This window comes from Lycorma delicatula, chromosome 12, assembly GCF_047948215.1.
Source record: "Lycorma delicatula isolate Av1 chromosome 12, ASM4794821v1, whole genome shotgun sequence".
Lineage (NCBI taxonomy): Eukaryota > Metazoa > Arthropoda > Insecta > Hemiptera > Fulgoridae > Lycorma > Lycorma delicatula.
In genome coordinates, this window is record NC_134466.1 from 12,703,736 (window position 1) to 12,723,125 (window position 19,390).

Sequence of the window (19,390 nt, forward strand, 5' to 3'; positions counted from 1 at the left end):
ACACGTTTACCATTAATCACTTCTATATAATAAATGAATAAAGTACTGCATAATATTGTATTTATATTATTAAATATGCTACTGCGCATGCGTGAACAAAACTGTAATTTGCATTAAAGTCAGTGAATTCTATTGTTAATATTTATCTTTCACTGAATAAAAAATTGCAATTATTATTATAGGAACGAGAAGAATTCCCTGACGTCATCAACAGGCTGTAATAAATACATTACAAACGCAAGATAGAGGATTCCAAGAATCTGTTGTAAAAGATTAGAGAATATGATAATGAGAAAATTGTGATTGCAAAAGAGTGCGAAATATGTGAATTTTGCTTGTAAATGCTACATGATATGTAACTTTTTCTCTAAAACAGAGTGTGCATGGCTTAAGTAAGTTGATTAATGATACATTTAATAACAAACTATGAATTGTGATGTAGAAGCTATTTGATCGATAAATTTACTGTATTTTGCGGCGTCTTGCAAATCTGAAGGAACATACAATAAATAAATATATAATTTTTTTCCTCAATAGATTATTAGTTTTGTAAAATTTAAACAATAATCTGTTACTTAATTCGAATGAATGACTTATGTACAGATAAATTTATCATCAAGGCCAACATTAAGATTGAATATAATGTTTATTTATTTTAATGTTGAATACATTTTATTTTTGTTACATTCCACATATATGAACTTGTTTTTGCAAATGTTGTTCAGTAAAGAATCATTAATAAGAAAATGGCGATTGCGAAAGGGTGTGAAATATGTGATTTTTGCTTGTAAATGCTACACGATATGTAACTTTTGTCTAAAATAGAGTGTGCGCGGCTTAAGTAAGTTGATTAATAATAATTATTAGAATCGTTAATGAGAAGATTGTGTGAGCAAAAGAGTGTGAAATATGTGAATTTTGCCTGTAAATGCTGTTTTGCTAAATCGGTTCGATATTGTATTTGATTGCAAGCGGTATAAAATGTTCATATACGAGATAGATGGTAACGTAATCGTGTATTCTCCATTGGTTATTAGTTAATTCTGCAGGTTAGTTTAGTTTAAGTCTAGTTATTCTGCATGATTATTAGTTAATTAGATAATTATTAGAATTTTTAATGAGAAAATTGTGTTTTCAAAAGAGTGCGAAATATGTGAATTATGCCTGTAAATGCTGCATATATGTAACTTTTCTCTAGAATTGGACTAAGTCGCCTGCTGCTCTCTGATTGGTCCTTCTTTAATGTATAGTAATAATGCTGCTCGCTGATTGGCTGTTATGCTAGAAGAAACGTATTATAACTACTAAATTTGCCTGTAAATGCTGCATGATATGTAACTTTTTCTCTAAAACAGAGTGTGCACGGCTTAAGTCACGTGATCAGAATGCTGCTCTCTGATTGGCTACTGCGCTAGAAGGAACAATCTATAACTACTCTTGTTTACGTGCTAGCTGCGTGTTCAGAACTAAACGGAGTGACGGGATGTGATTGAAGGCCATACTAGAGACGCTGCGCAACATATATGCGCAAAGATTCATCCGATTTTTGCGTGGGTTTTTATTTCGCGACCGATCAGACCTTAAAAAAACAACCCTCGTACATTTAGGTTTATATACTTGAAAGTTATATTTGATCTCAGTTTGTCCGATGTGTATTTTTAAAAATTTATTTTGTGATTAATACAAGCTTCCACCTCATCGATAACAATGAAAATAGGGTTTTGAATTGTTGGGCTGATTTGATAAATTTGATAATGATTTGACGCACAGTTGCGAAAAGATATAAAATTTAAAAAAATGCTGGGTGTCAGTTTTCTTACTTCATTAAATTACTGCTTACATTAGTTATGCAGTGGTAAAAATATATATAAAAAAAATCAAAATTTTCATTAGGAAATATTTGTGAAAGCTGAACCCTTAAATCAAGTGAAGGTTCTATCATCAAAATTATACTGTATTTAGGCAAATATTTCTAAATAAAAAATGACAAATTTTTAATAAAGTTATCCTTTTCCTCGACTTCTAAATTCATATAACATATTTATAATCAGCCGGAGATTATATTAATTTTTGACCATACGTTTTTATAAAAATGTAAAAAAAGTAAATATTTAGAACAAACACATACATCCTTCTTGAGATTAGTCACAACGGCGTAACATATATACATATATATATAAAACCATAATAAATTATGATATATATATATATCATAATAAAACCAAAATTTCTGTGATGTTTGTTCTCGCAACTAATCGACCGACTGGTTTCAAATTTGCAAAGTACACTCCTGATATACCACGGAAAATTTTAAGCAGTTGAACGAGGCCCTAGCTCACTTGGGAATGATATTGTCAATTAATATTATTCATTAAAGAAAAAAAAGAAAGATTGCTCATATAACAGATGTTCTAAAATGGTTCATTTGCGAGTTGAGGATAGCGAAAGATTTCGCTCGAATTTCAGCTACTTCGGTAAAATGTGGTCGTACTGGAAATTTTAGGACGTTAATGAAGAAACGATTTTTTATGAAGTTGACCTGAAAAATTGAATAGAATTGATAAATTGAACCTTATTTGCAGTAATTCTTTTAGAAATCTGCGGTGAAAACTAATTAATTGGGGTAATTATACTGTTTTTTATGTTTGACGTACAAAACTGTATTAATAGATAACAGATAAAACTTGTAAAAGTAATCCTGCAGAGAATTTAACTTTCAACAGAATGGTGTAAGGTATGTTCACTTCGTTGTAGGTAGAGAGTAAATATTTGTGATTTTTTTATTTTATTTCCGGATAAAAATTTGTTTTTTATCTTTTCTTATTAAAATTTTTAATCCAAAAAATGAAGGCAAACTAAGCTGAAATAGCTTATTTTTTATTACCTTTTAATCTTTCTTAATTCTACCTTTGTGTAAAATAGAATCTGGGAAAAACCAGTTGTTCCTTGAGTTGTCCCTAATGTTCAAAATAACTAAAAATTTGAATCGAATTTAACAGAATTCAGTCGGTTATTTTTACATCTATGAACTATCCAATCCATACTTTTCACCCTGTCATTAGGTTTAGATCATTCTCCTATTTTGTAAATTAACTTCTTGAGGTCGTTCCGTTGTATGATTGCCGTTGGAATTATTTAAAGAGATCCTTTTTAATGAAAAATTACACTCCATAAAAAACCGGTCTGATGCTTTCTGTTATTTAAGAGGAAGATTCCAGGAAATTTATCTTAAAAATTGTAAAAAAAAAAAATTGTATCCGAATTAAAATTATCTAAATCTTATCAATTTTTTCAGGACATACACATTTAAGATAAATAAAATATAGCCAAAGTATTAATTTAATTTTGTTTTTTTTAGGTTTTACATTCAGAAATAAAATTGAAAAAAAACCTATGTCAACTGATACCAACATCTTACTGACGAAAAAAGATTGTGTGTTACTTTAGTACAGTAGAATTCGATGTAGATGTTTTGACTATAAAACAAGAACATTAAACGGCTTCAAGACCACTCATCGTGGAATCGTTTTTAAACATTCACGATTACGAATTACGATTCACGATTCATAATTACAAACGCAGAGATGACAAACAAGTAGGTGGAATACAGATTTATTGCACGATTCATAGTCGAATAAAAAAATAACAATACGTTTTGGTTTCGGCAATAACATTAATAATAAAAATTCATGTAGATGAAAAACAAACAATAACAATTGCAGTGTTTTTTAAACCACCCTAAATAAGCACTTATCAGTTTAACGTAGGACAGTAAAAATTGTAATAATGGTTTGATTATATCAAAAATTATTCAGATAAAGGGTTTAGGTGATGTTTAGAAGACTAACGACCACTTTAAACCGATCCGATACTGTGCCTATTAAGGAAAGATTGATGCTTTTTGTCTTCAAAACCACATTTTTTTCAGTCCCGGGGGTCAATGGTTGGTCATATCAAAAACCATTACTGAAATACGTTTTAGGCCCTTATCCAAAGAATAGTATGAACTTTAAATAAATTCGATATTTTACTTGCAAGAATGTTATAGCGATATTTTGTTTTTATTGGTTTTTTTTCGTTTTCGACATCATTTGCCGTAAGGGTTGGTCATATCAAGCCTTGTTACGGACAAAAGTTTTAAGTAATGTTTAGAAGACTAACGTCTACTTTAAACCGATTCGATACTGTGCCTATTAAACGAATTCGATATTTTATTTAATAAGAAAGTTATAGTAATAATTGTTTTTTTTCGAAAAAGCCCCCTCATTTCCATTCCCATGGTTCGACTTTGGCCGTTAACGAACTCGACCAAAAATTTTGATCGAGTTATTTTTAAGGAACAATTTATATATATATATATATATATATATATATATATAACTTTTGAGCTGACGGTGGTTTTGTGGTCTGGGCTATGTGAAACGCGTAAATATGTCGAAATTTTCCGTAAGTCGAATCATGGTACCCATTACAATAGGTAGCTTTCTTATGAAATCTATATAAAACATTATTTGTCCAAAAATGTAATGAAATAAATTATTTTGTAATTTGAGGGTTTTACCAAATTACAACCCTTTAAAATTGGATAAATAATTCGGTTTGAAAAATAAATATATTATATAAATTAAAAATAATAATATATTTTTAATTATTTAAGATACTTTACTGATTTTCAATTAAAGTCCATTTAAATCTATGATCTCGTTTATATTAAACATCGGACCTTTAATTACTAAATATCACGTCATTATTTTCAAGTCATTTAAATATAAAGTGATGTGTTGATATTACAGTGTACGCTGACTTATTCTATTTGTATTGTATTATAATATAATATTAAATTTAAATTTGTTTTTGATGTTACAGTTTATTATAAACGTGTCATCATGCGTAAATTATTTTTTTATAAATTTTGTTTTTATAAGATAGATATTTTTAATATTATTACGTTCTATTAAATGAAATGCTTTATCTCTTTAATTTTTAAATAGAGAATGTGATAATATTTTTTATTACTCGTTTATAATTCTATTTTGTAATATATCGATATTAGAATAAAAACAACAGATATATATATATAACTGTAACATTTTACTTGAGGGTTAATATCTTTTTTTATGTTTAGCCTCCGGAACTACCGTAAGGTATTACTTCGGAGGATGATTGAGGATGATAAGTATGAATTTAAATGTATTGTAGTCTTGTACATTCCCAGGTCGACCATTCCTGAGATGTGTCATTAATTGAATCCCAACCATCAAGGAACAGTGGTATCCACTATCTATTATTCAAATCCGTAAAAACGTTATTTTTGCCTTTGCTAGGATTTGAATCTTAGAGTTCTCGACTTCTAAATCAGCTGATTTGCGATGTCGAGTTAACAATTACCAACCCGATGCGTTTACAAAGTAAGCCTGTTGCTCTTTAAGATCTGCAAAATCAAATTGTTACAGCAGTAAATCCAATAACCAGGGACAAGTTACCAATAAAAAATGATTTGGAACCAATTAAAATGATTAATTGTTATTTATAAATCTCGATTTTTATAACCTTGTACAAAGTAAAGGACGTATTGTGATCGCGAAAAACTTCGGTTTTCAGATTTAAACGGAAATTTGCATTTGACCACTTCTGGGTCTATTTTGACTATTTTCTGTACGTACGTATGTATCTCGCATAACTCAAAAACACTAACAATAATAACTCACTAACACTAACACTTAATGACACTAACTGCGAAGAAAGTGAAAAATATGCAAACTGCAGTGGTCCACATACAGCCCACTCCCGAGATTGCCCAACATTTAAAGAAGAAAAGGGAATTCTCAAAATCTGTACGGAGCAAAAACTAACTTTCCTGGCTCTGTACGCTGAGAATATAAAAAGATAAACAATTCACGGAACCTGGTTAAACCAGATGTATCTTACTGCTACATCTAAACTACTACTGGTACATCATGTGCCACCACTACATCTAAACAAATTCCTACAAATGTTAATAATCAGCAGTGCGGATCCTGCAATGAGCTTAAAAAACTTGTTCAGATGCTTTCTGATCAAGTAGCTTCACTTACAGCCTCTATCTCAGAGCTGACAAAAATGAATAAAAAGTCCTCCGTCGCAGTTAGTGAATCCAACAGTGTGATACATACGAAAGTCCCTGTTCCCAAAGTCTTACCGGCACGAGTAGCGACTATCACAGCTGGCAGTAAGCCACCTAATAATCTCCCCGTAAAGGGAACCCACATAACCACCCCCTCTGGGATGTCAACTGCAGCATCCTATTCAAATATAGCTCCTCCACCATCACCTCATATACTTGAGGATATGGTTGAAGAACCATCCGACCCTAGGGCATCAGAGTTCTTTAAAATAAAAAATACAGAAAAGAAAAAACCGAATCACGTACAGCTAATTTTTATATAATTTCCAAAATTTATTTATTTATTTTTTTTTTTATTATTATTTATTTATAATTTTTTTTTTTTTTTACACTTATGAACATATATCAGTGGAATGTTAGAGGTATTCGGTCTCGCATTGATATTAGAGTACTGGCGCACGCACATGATCCACTAATCATGTGCTTCCAAGAAACTGACCTTCTACAACATGGCCCAATTACACTCAGAGGATACTTCTGTGAGAGATGCGACTGCCTAGTAGACAGTAGGGAGAGTGGTGGAGTGGCTATTTTCATGAAGAATGGGGTGTCGGCTACACGGATTTAACTAACAACTGTCATTCCTGCTATTGCAGTAAAGGTCTCTATCCCCTTCAAATTGCATATCTGTAATCTGTATCTCTCACCGAACACTGAGTTCAGTGCTCTAGATGTCTCAAATCTCCTCACACAAATACCATCTCCATCGTTAATAGTAGGAGACTTCAATGCCCACCATATTTCCTGGGGCTCAATCTTCTGCTCCACTCGAGGAAATATGATAAACAGAGTGAGACAAGACTTGGACCTTTGTCTACTGAATAATGGATCACACGCATTCATGTCCTTATCATCTGGTACTGTATGTCTGACATCGATCTCTCCATATGTTCAGCGAATTTACTCCCTCATTTTAATCAGTCTGTTTGTGATGACTTTCACGGCAGTGATCACAGACCAATTATTATTGGCTTCGGTGTAGACTGCGAGATTAAAAAAGGCCACAGAGATGGATTGTTGAAAAGGCGGATTGGAATGGATATAAAGCATTCCAATCACAGTATGACGATGGTGCGAACATCCTCGACCAATATTCCTCATTTACGTCCATGATACTTGAAAATGCCAACAGACACATTCCACAAACATCGGTCAATCCTAGACGTCCTTTCGTTCCATGGTGGAATGATGATTGCAAATATGCTATTAGGAATCGACGGCAGGCACTACGCAAATTTAATAGTAGGCCTACACCTGAAAATTTAAATTTATACCGCAGGGCTAGAGCGGTATGCCGTCGGGTATTCTTGAACGCTAAGAGAAGTTCATGGACGAAATACGTGAACACTATCTCACGCACTACTCCCACGTCTACTGTATAGAAAAAAATCCGTTCAATTTTCGGATCACCGAAACAATCTATTCTCGGTCTTATTGATGAAGGAGAACTCCTTTCATCACCTTCGGCTGTGGCAAATACTCTAGCAAATTCTTTCCGCTCGGTGTCTCTCACCTCATCGTATAATAACGATTTCAAAGGTACAAGATACAGTTAGAAGTATTATCGCTAAACATAGGTGATTCGGTAGGTGAATTAAACACCCCATTCGTATTTAAGGAATTGTTACATGCACTTAATAACTCACGTGACACTTCCCCTGGACCGGACAACATTCGCCTTGCCATGCTTTGGCAAGCCACACCTTCCTAATTCGGCACTACAACAACTTTTGAATATTTTCAACGGTTTATTTTCCGAACAAGTCTTCCCAACCGGCTGGTCAGAAGCATTTATTATACCAGTACTAAAACCTGGTAAAGACCAAACCAACCCCTCAAGCTACCGCCCTATCTCATTAACAAGCGTTTTGTGTAAAATAATCGAGAGAATGGTAAACCGCAGGCTTACTTGGTACTTACAGAAACATGGCTTTCTATCTCCAGAACAGTGTGGTATCCGACAAGGACGATCTTCCAATGACCATCTAGTGTCAATAGAAACAGCCATACAAAACGCTTTCTTCAATCGCCAACACCTCGTCGCTATCTTATTTGCTATAAAAAAGGCGTCTGACTCAGCCTGGCGACGTGGTATTCTTAACACCCTCAAAGAATGGGGAATCAAGGGCAATATGCTTGCTTTTATCCGAGGATTCTTAAATCACCGAACAGCTCGTGTTCGGGTGGACGATTCGCTCTCAGATAGTGTCATCTTAGAGAATGGAGTGCCTCTAGGTAGTGTATTAAGGGCCACCTTATTTTCTGTAGCCATAAACAGTATTAACAAATGTGTGCTGGCTCCTGTCTCATGTTCTCTATTTGCTGACGATTTTGCTATTTACATTGCGAGTCGTTCAACACCCACAGCAGAGAGACTATTGCAGGACACTATATCTCACCTTGAAGCTTGGTCCAGGATTACTGGTTTCACAATTTCATCCGAAAAAAACAAAATGTGTAGTTTTTTCACGGCTACGAAACCCTTCTATTCCGCAAGTTTTTCTGAACGGAGAGATTATTACCATCTCTACCTACGTCAAGTTTTTAGGTTTATTTTTTTATAGCCGTCTTACTTGGGTCAAACATATAAAAGAATTAAAAACAAAATGTTCTAAACTTCTAGATATGATGCGAGTCCTTACTAACACCAACTGGGGAGCGGATAGGTCATGTATGATTCGTTTTTACTATACCTTTGTTCGCTCCCGTTTAGATTACGGTTGTGTCGCCTACTCTTCAGCTCGTCAAACCGTGCTTAAAATGCTGGATGGTGTACATCTTGCTTTCCTTCGGCTTGCCACAGGCGCGTTTAGATCAAGTCCTGTCGCTAGCTTACTTGTAGACTGTGGTGAACCATCACTTTAGGATAGACGAGACCAGCTTTTACTATCTTATTTTGCTCGTCTCTGAGGACAGCCAAATCACCCGGCTCTTGATTCAGTCTTCAGAAATCCTAATCTAGGAAAATATGAGGACCATCCACTTTGTACTGCACCTGTAGGTGTCCGTACCCGACGTCTTCTGCAGAATATAAATGTTGACACACCGTCATTCTTTCCTACGTATCCTTGCTCATATCCTCCGTGGAGAACAAACCTTTTAAATTTTACTTTTGACCTTACGACATACAATGAACAATCAACAGTACCTATTGTCTTCCAGCAAATGTTCAGTGTGTTCTCTCGAAGATGAAACCAGACGCGGTGGTATACACTGATGGATCGAAACAAAACGATACCGTTGGTTGTGCATTTGTTGTCAATGAAAGAACTTATATGTTTGTTCTACCTGTTATTACGAGTGTGTTTACCCGTTTACTATACGCTATAAATAAGGCCCTAAACATCATTAACCCTAAATATAGAACAATTTTTTATTTGCAGTGACTCGTGTAGTGCTCTTCAAGCCTTAAAAACCTTTTATTCCAAACATTCTATCGTCATAGAAATTTACAACGCAATCGCTTAGTTGAATAATCGCAACACAGAAGTAAGTTTTTGTTGGGTCCCTAGCCACGTAGGGATTCCAGGTAACGAACATGAAGATTCCGCTGCCAAAGAAGCACGTAATCAGCCTCCTTTCACCACCCGAATTGCTCCTCTGATTTTATTAATTATGTAAAACAATCACTAAGAGCAGAGTAGCAAGGTGACTGGACGGCTACCGTTGGTAATCAACTCCAACAGATTAAAGATTCTGTGTTGCCATGGGACTCCTCATACAGAAAACCCCGGCGTGAGAAAGTAGTCCTTTATCGATTGCGGTTAGGACACACGAGGGTCACACACGAGTACCTGATGACAAGAGATCACGCACCCCCATGCGCACGATGCAACTGCCCTATGAATGTGCACCACATACTTGTGGATTGCATATGTTATGCGGCGTTGCGTCATAAATTTAATCTACCCAGAAACATCCGTGGTGTCTTGTGCAATGATAATGAAATATTTACTCGGATGTTTCTATTTTTGCGTAGTGCTGGGTTAATACAAAAAATTTAATATTTTTGCGTATATTTTTTAATGCTGGAAGAGTTTTTAATGTTTGTTTTTTTTTTGTTCTATGTTTTGTTTTATCCGATTAAGGAGACTTTTACACACCCTACCGGAATTTGGTAAATTTTATATAGTTATTTTTACTTTTATGTTTTAAAGATTCTGCCTGTGATATTAGTTGTAAAATTTTAGCAATATTAGTTTTAAGTTTTATTTCACCTTTTTAATTTTTATTTTTAACCTAGTTTTAAGTTTTATGTTAGATCCTTTATGGTTTTTAGTTTTCATTTTTTAGTCATTTTGTTATCCGAGAATAAGCCCTTTACACCCATCTCGGACTTTGTAAAATTCTGTTTACTCTTGGTTTTATTTTAGTTTTTACCTGTGATATAAGTTGTAAGTTTTATTCATCTTTTAGATTAGCTTTAATTCCTTTAATTTTTTATATAAAAAAAAGATTCCGGGCGATGATAATGCGCAAGCGTTTTTCGCCCTCAAAAAAAAAAAAAAAAATTACTCAAAAACAATTAGGTATAGAATGTTGAAATTTTGGATTTAGGTCTGTTGTAACATCTAATTGTGCACCTACCCTTTTGACTGCAATCGACTTGACCAAAAGTGTCCGAAAAAGCCTTAAATCCAAAACATTTGGATTTTGGAGTTTTTCATAACTGCAGTAATAAGGCGTCATTGAGAGCTTTTTAACGATATATCATAAGTGGTACTTTTTTCATTGGTTCCAGAGTTATAGCCAAATAAAGCTTTAATTAATGAAATAGTTGGCTCTTACAAGGGGATTGGTTCGAATCCAACATCATTTCTTTTTTTTTTTTTTTGAATAAAAAGTACTTAAAATTTTATTTCACTAATAACTTCAGATTTTTCTCATATTTTTTTTTTATTGTTATTATTGAATTATTATTTATTTTAAAAGTATTTAAAATCGAAAGTAAATTATTATTATTATTAATAAATCAATAAAATTAAAAAAAGTTGAAAAAAGATTTCACCGGTGCTAAAGAGGGGAAAAATTTGTCCACCTTAAAGTAAACAAAAACTTCAAATTTACTCAAGTTGGCAATACGTTGTAATAACCTATAATGTAGGTTATAGGTGAAATTTACCAGTTCAGCAGGGTAAATTTCTGCACAGCAAAGGCAATCGGTGGAGGTTTGTTACAGTATTTTTGATCAGGTTCCGTGTCGAGAGGGGGAGTCTAGATGGTTTTCATATTGAGGATCTGGCATGTCGGTAATCGGCCGCAGTTCGGATCAGGAGATGGTTGCCCATTGGTGGACGTGGGAGCTTAGTGAGCTTAAGTCATCTGTTCTCTATTTATGGAGGTTCTCTGAAACCGAGAATGATCCCAGGTGGCAAGTAGATTTGGCTTTCAGGTATAGGGAGCACAGATGTAATATTATTACAAGATAAGGCAAACCAAACGTGATTCTTTGCGTTCCTTTGTTGAGGAACAAATTAAAATAGACCCGTGCGGTGTTGTTTACCGAAGGCTGGATCATAAACGAAAGAAGGACATTCTTCTGTCCGGTCTCTCCAACAAGCAAGGAGTGATTTCAGATAAAACTGAGATCCTACGTACATGATCTTTTATCGGACGATGATTTATGTGTAGAAATTGCTTATCATAGTCGTATTCGAAACAATGTTGCTTCTTATGCGTGTATGTTTTGTATTCAAGAGCTAATCAGGCGGAAGTGCGTGGGATAATCTATAGTTTTGGCTGAGCTACTGGTTTTGATGGAGAAACGGCGAAGCTTCTATTTCGTTCAGTGAACGATAGAATCGGAATATTCACTAAAGTATTTAACAAAATGTCAAAATGTTGCGGACTATTTTCCAATTTTTTGGTAAAAGGGAATAGTTAAATTGTTGTCTAAAGGCGGCGGCAAGGACCCCACTATCCCACTGTTAGTTCCTCATATCGGGTTCTTGCGTTACTGCTGCTTTTTTAAATTTAGTAAGGTAAAATTATGTGACTTAATTATTTTGTAGAAGGTATTGGTTCCATATACACCAAAGTTCATTGGAATATATTCGTATATTCTTATGATATAAATTTTGATTGAAGAATAAAAATCGAAGTCGCGGACAGACGTTAAAAATCAAGATGGTTTGCCAAATAGGTTTGGTTATTTGCGGTTTAATTTCAATAACTGGATTAGGTTTAATTAGTTCAATTTATTTTACGGTCGCCCACGGATTTCTTTCTTCAGGTCTATTTTATTTAATTTTTAGTGTTTATTTTTTTTTTTTTTTATTGTTAGGGGACTTTTGAATTATTTACCTTCTTTTTGATTATTTTTATTTTTATTTTGTGTAATAAATATACTTTGTTCTTCTAGATTAAACTTATTTTATAAAATTTGTTTTGTTATTTCTATTTTAAGATGAAGATTTTTGTCAATTTTTTTCATTTTTTTTCTGCTTGTTATAGAATTATAATTTTTTCTTCAGTCAATATATTATAATCAGTATACAAGTATACTTTGATGTGCTGAATCAGTTCCTTAAGTTACTAAACTTAAGTAGCTGGGTAGCTACTAAACGCAATGCCTTAGACCGCTCGGCCATACTGACCATGTATAGCTACTGCCGAGAAGGAAAACATTTTTAAAAAAACAAGGTACGGCCTTAGTTACGATGGTCTCGAAAATCAGGTGAAAGTTGAGAAATACATAGCCGAAATATTAAACCCAAATTTTTCTTTTTTTTTGTGAACAGCGATGAGATGTATGGGTTAAATTTATTTAGAATTGATGTTGAATATTCCCCCGCTCAAAAATTAGATTGAATTATAACTTTGCAATTTTAAGCAACTTAATATACTTTCATCGTCTAAAGCTCAGTTTTCTACGACCACTTTATTAAAAATCAAAAATTCAAAATATCAAAAACTATCCTATTTCATTTTTTAATTTTATCCAAAATTCAATGTCATATGCTCAATATATAGAAATTTTGCAAGAATTTACATGCAGTCAGTCCAGATATATCAATCAAAATACTGGCCGACACACGTACGTACAAATATCTTCCGGAAATTTCCAAGAGATTTTGACATATGTTTTTACTCAATGGTCGACATATTTACAGTTACAGCTGGAAAAGTAAAAACGTGTGAATTACGATGTACAAAAAATCATAAACTGCTGTAGAAATCTAAATAAAAACATCTCTGTTAAATTAAATATACCTTACATATATTTCATTCCGTTACGAATTAAAATTTTTGTTTTTTCCGAGTAGTTTTCAGACAAACTTATTCCATTTGATTTGATGTATTTATAACGGTACAAAATTTTGTTCTATTTTACAGTATTTAGTAGCGTTAATTTAATAATTTATTAAGAAAGGCCGTGTTAGTTTTTGCACCAAATTTATTAGTATGTAACGGTCAGTTAAAAGTGATACTTTTTAATCAGTTTTTGTACTAATCTATTTTTCTTTTAAAGTGGCTGACAAAAGTGAGATAAAAAATGTAATTATTTTTTATAAGATATATTTTATATATAAGATATCTATAAATTCTTTATATAGAGAAGATAAATGAAAGGAGATTAATTGTAAATCGAATTCAGTTATTAATATAAAAAATATATACATATATATGCTTCATTGTCGTGATTCTTAGAAAAAAATAATAAGTTTCAATTCATATTTTTAATTTACCAGGTTAAGTGACCAGAATGCAATTAGTTCAATAAATGAACTTTTAAAAATTTTACTATTAATTTTTAAATAAAGAAAAAGGGTTAAAATTGGATGTTACAGATTGGTAAATAAAGGAAGAAAAAATTATTACAATTTTTTTTTTTTTTTTTGAACTGATAAATCTGAAAAAAAATTCAATTTTACATATAGCTGTGTGTAAAACTGTTAATTCTTCTGAAGAATTTAAGAAATTATTAGTAAATTAAATAAAACGAAATTAACAGAATCAGCCCCCGATCTTGTTATCGTAGGTTCAGCACTTAAAATATGAAATTTTGAATAACAGAGCGTAATTGAATGGTACGCATATTTTTAAAACGATGATTACAATCGTAATGGTGACCGATAAACTCGAACAAAAATTCCAAAATGCGTACCTTAAATATTTTATTAAGTTGGGAATGTAAGTAAAATATAAAACTTGTGTAGAAAATAATTGATTCAAGTCAGAGGGAGTTATCAGTAAAATGGCGTAAACTATGCGTACTCTTCAGAAAATGTGTTATACTATCCAGAAAACTTTTCATATGATATCGAAGAAGATCCTGCTGTAAAAAACCAAACGAAGAAAACAAATTTGTTATATTATCGAAGAACATAACTTTGAATGTTTTTCGCAAGTAAAGTTTCGAAAAAAGAATTTAACAATTTGGCCAAAAGAATCCTTTGTTTCTGTTGTTTCTGAACATAGTTTTAAAGTTTTTTCTTCTAATTTAGGTGTTTTGTTCTTTCATAAAGATGATATAAGCATTTTAAATCTTTTAAAAATTGAAGAGATTAACTTATTTCATTTATGATGTTTAGATTCTGTCCGTTCGTATGTATACGATTTTTTCATTTTTTATTTTTTTACTTCAAAAACTAGAGATAAATCAGGAAGAACAGGAACGTTTGGCGTTTTGATATGCAGTAATAAATCTGTCAGTGTAACATACTGGAAGTCTCTAAATTACAGTAATTAACTAAAATTATTACACAGGATATCCAACGTGTAATATGGATATATATTGGAAAGACGCAAATTGTTGTATAAAACTGCCGGAAGGAATATTGCAAACGATAAAAAGCTCAGCCCTTGGGCGGGCTTATAGACCAGAAATCATAAATTTAAAAAACTAAATAATTGAAAGCTGCAAGATGTGATCGATTATGGTATGAATTTTGCAAACGCTTGCCAAAAATGTCGGGTAATTTTTCAAGAACTACAAAGGGCATTAAAAGCAGTACGAGAAAGTGCCATGAGATGTTTTGAAAATGGCGGTCTCATTTTTGAAAATTTATTGTATGCTGCTGTATGCGCTTTGGTTTATTAGAATGTGTCTAAATAAAATTCTAATTCTTCTATTTTTTTCTTTGATGTATTCCACTTATCGTACACTATTTTTTTTCAGAATTAAATTCTACCAAAATTTTATCTAAAAGTATTATGTGTTAACTACCCATTTACCAGAATCATTGTAGTCAAACAGAAAAACGGTTTTCTACCCCAATTTATTGGTTTTCACCCCAAATTTATCAATACAATAATTTATCAATAGGGCTTCATATCTCTTTCGAAAAAACTGAAATAACGAACATAGATCCTCTGGTAATAGAGCACATTACGGTAAACAATGAGAAAATTAAAATAGTAAAACAATTTAAATATCTTGGTGAAATAATAACTTATAATTTAATGAAAACGTGAGATGGAAAAACAGGACAAATAAAATTATTAAATCCCAAAAATTAACTCGGTCAACATATAACAAAAAATGCCTTTCGACTAAAACAAAACTTAAGCATTATAAAACTGTAGTTCAGCCAGAAGTCACCTACGGAAGCGAGACCCTTTTCAAAATCACTCAGAAAAATCGAATCGATAATATTCTGAAAATAGAGAGGAGAATTGTCAGAACGTGTATCAATAAAAAACTCCAAAAAGAAGGCCGATGGTGAATTGTGCCTAATGAGGTGGTGTATCGAGAAATAGAGCCTGTTACTGATACTGTTTGGAATAAAAGAATCTCTTTCTTTGGTTATCTCATAAGGACACCGGAAACAAGACTATCAAGAAATATCATTGAAAGGCTCTGGTTCCAAAAACTAGAAGTAGGTAGAGAAGATATGAAAGAATTGGGAATTTCCCTGACTGACCTACAGAATAAAACTGGAAAAAAACATTAGATTTAAACAGACAATATACAACGAAGAGGGTGTTTACAGATGAAGAAAAGAAAGCAAGATCTGAACGGATGACGAAATAATGGGCAGCTCGGAAGAATAAAATAACACGCTATTCTCAGAAAAGATCTAACTAAAATTGACTTAAGTAGTCCCATGTTATGGGCAGTCGTAACTCGACAGTCGTTTCTGAATTTAATAACATACTCCCCTAACATATTACATCAGATTACGAATTGTTAATATTGAATTGATGATATTGTTCGAATTGATATTATTATGTTTCAGCAACTGTATAAATTAGCAAAAAAAACAGGAATGTTTAACGTTTCGTTTTGCAATAAAATAGTTTAATGTATTAAATTGGAAGTTTCTAAATTAGAGTAAATAATTAAAATTATTATACACAATGTGCAACTTGTAATATGCATTACGTATTGGAAAGACATGGATTATTGGATGAAAGTGCTGGAACACGAACTGTAAAAGATAAATTCTGCACCCCCTTGAGAAATCTAATATTAAAAAAAAACATTTCGATACCAGAATATCGGTCTTCAATAGATTGGTAGTTGATTTTTTTTTTTATATCTGAAAATACGCGCTTAAATGATGATGAACCTTATTAAATAACTGGAACTTTAAAGTAAATAATAATTTATGAATTCTATTTTTCTCTCTGCGAATGATATTTGTATCGATTTAAATATACATTGATAGACCTGACGTGAAAAATTAAAAAAAAAAAAAAAATATGTAATTAAAAGTTTCAAAATGCGATTGATTATTGTATGAATTTTACAAGGCCCTATCAACAATGTCAGCTTATTTTAAACTCAAATTATTTTATGAAATGTATATAACAGAAAAAAAATATATATTGTATTGTAAAGTATGTGTCATCCCACTGTATAAGAAAGTGGGTAAATATGATAAAATAAATTGCATAGCGATTGTGTCGGTTACAAAAATTACTGAAATGATACGTGCTGTCCCTAGAAAAAATTATATTACTTAATTACTATTAAAGATTATTATGTATAATTATTATTATTGAATTAAATTACTATAAACTTACATTCTGTTTAGTTTTCGTTGCGGTGTTAAGTAGTACCATATGATGAACCGTAAGTAAAAAAGTGTGTGCTGCCACATATAAATAATAAATTGTAGGTGTATGCCAATAATAAAAAAAGTATGACAATTCCAAAACGCAAGTCGTATTCCAGTACAGAATTTCTATTTTTAATAAATTGTCAAGCTCTTTAGTTATGAAAGATAGTTTCCCTTGAATGTATCGATACCTATCGAAATTTAGCTTTATCAGATCGACGTTGCACTTTACGACTATAAGTTCTTTATATCTTTCGATCATGGAATTTTTCAGTAAATCGATCCGTGCATTATGTTCGTACCACAACATCAAAAGATATAAGCCTACCGTGTTCCGAAATCCACTTAGTACATCATACCCTACGATGAAAGTAATTGCCATAATTATGTTTTCTGATATTGATCTAGGAAAAACTATTACATCAATACCCATGGCAATCACACCGCTAAGTAAAGCAAGGAAGGTCCAAATGTATCTACTGTACTTCACTTTTTTCAACATACATTTGGGTCGCAGTGTTTTGCAGTGGCAATCGAAGTCGTTGAATAGATTCTTTATTTGAAGTATTTTCCATCTTCCTGTAATGCAGGATGTAATATTGAATATCACGTAAAACAAAAGCTGGATATAAAATAACATCATGTCACTTATCTCAGTGTACTTTGTGGAATATAGCGTAACTACTGTAACAAAAGTGATTTTACATAACAGACAAATATATTTCCAAAAAAACAATTTGCTGTCTTTTCCTTCATCCAGATAATTTGTATTCAGTTCTGTTATTGTGGAAGTTCCAAAAAATTTGCATACATATGAGACCGGACGAATATCTTGATAAAAGGAACCGAGCCTATCTTCGTAATACGAGTAATTACGTCGAAGATATTCCATAATTTTTTTAAAATTTTTAAAAGAAAGAATGAAATGTTTAATTGCTCATAATCACAACAATAAAATGGAGGGTATGTTCATGATGATTTCATCGTTTGTTCTATCGCTCAGCAACACTTACTACTAAATATAAAGATCGATTTAAAACAAGAATTCACTTTCAATTCAGAATTTCTCTTTAATAATCTAATTGACTATATAATTTATTTGCAAACCAATAACGCAACCAACATATTGTGTATTCTTTAATTCAATTTTTAAAATACATTATTGATTGAATATTTAATATCTTAATTGTATGCATTATAATTTCATCCTTTTTGTAGTATTATTCGCGATTATAATATTTAGAGCAATAATATAAGGGTGACTTTTTTGTCATTAATTCAGTAACAGATATATATATATATATATATATATATATATATATCTGTTAATTATCTATATTTCTTATATGATATGACTGATAGGTTGTTTCACGGTATCAAACGAACGATCAATTGTCCAAAAATTTTCAAATAATTTCATTTAGGTATCATAACTTAAAACATGAAAAAGCATACGAAAAATAAACCTTTTTAGATGTGGTAACACTTTATTTACGAAGGTTAATTTTTCAAGGTGCGATCGGTAACGAAATTTAAATCACAGTCAAAATAAAAAAGTTTTTACTTGTAACATGTACTTACATAGTTATGGTATTACTCTACATAGTCGCCACTACGATTTCGACATTTGTCGTAGCGTGGTACCAATTTTCCAATACCACTGTCATATAACGGAACCGCCTGTATTTTCAGCCATGCTTCTACGCTAGTTTGCAGCTCGATGTGTTTGCTAAAATGTTGTCCTTTTAGGCAGCGTTTCATGTGAGCTAAGAAGTGAAAATCGGGCTGTAATATGTACCGTACTGTGTAATGTGTAGTGTGTACCGGGGCTGTATGGTGGGTGATCAAACACTTGTGAACGAAAACGCTACAGGAGCTTATTTGTTACAGCTGCAGTGTGCGACCGAGCATTGTAATGGAGAAAGACAATGCCTGATGACAACATTCCTCTCCGCTTATTCTAAATTGCCCTTCGTAGACGTTGAAGAGTCACGCAGTAAGAGGCTGCAATGATGGTCGTGCCACGTTCCATGAAGTCCACCAAGAGAACTCCATTCCGGTCCCAGAACACAGTAGCCATACACTTTTTGTTTGAGTAGGTTCGCTTAAACATTTTTGGTTTACAGGGAGAATGAGAATGCATCCACTGTTTGGATTGTTCTTTTGTTTCTTCCGTTTCGAAATGGACTCATGTCTCTTCCTCTGCGACAATTTTGTTCAA

The 19,390-nt window shown here is 32.3% G+C and overlaps 1 protein-coding gene across 2 annotated transcripts in view; it reads left to right on the forward strand.

The window, feature by feature from the left end:
* Window positions 1–19,390, forward strand: part of LOC142332968 (uncharacterized) — a 172,249-nt gene that overhangs the window by 129,041 nt on the left and 23,818 nt on the right. The window contains exon 4 of one of the 2 annotated variants that reach the window (XR_012758460.1): window positions 3,359–3,595. The exons of the other annotated variant lie outside the window; for it this stretch is intronic. The gene's annotated coding sequence lies outside the window, so the exon portion shown is untranslated. The remainder of the gene's footprint in view (window positions 1–3,358; window positions 3,596–19,390) is intronic. 2 annotated transcript variants of the gene reach the window in all.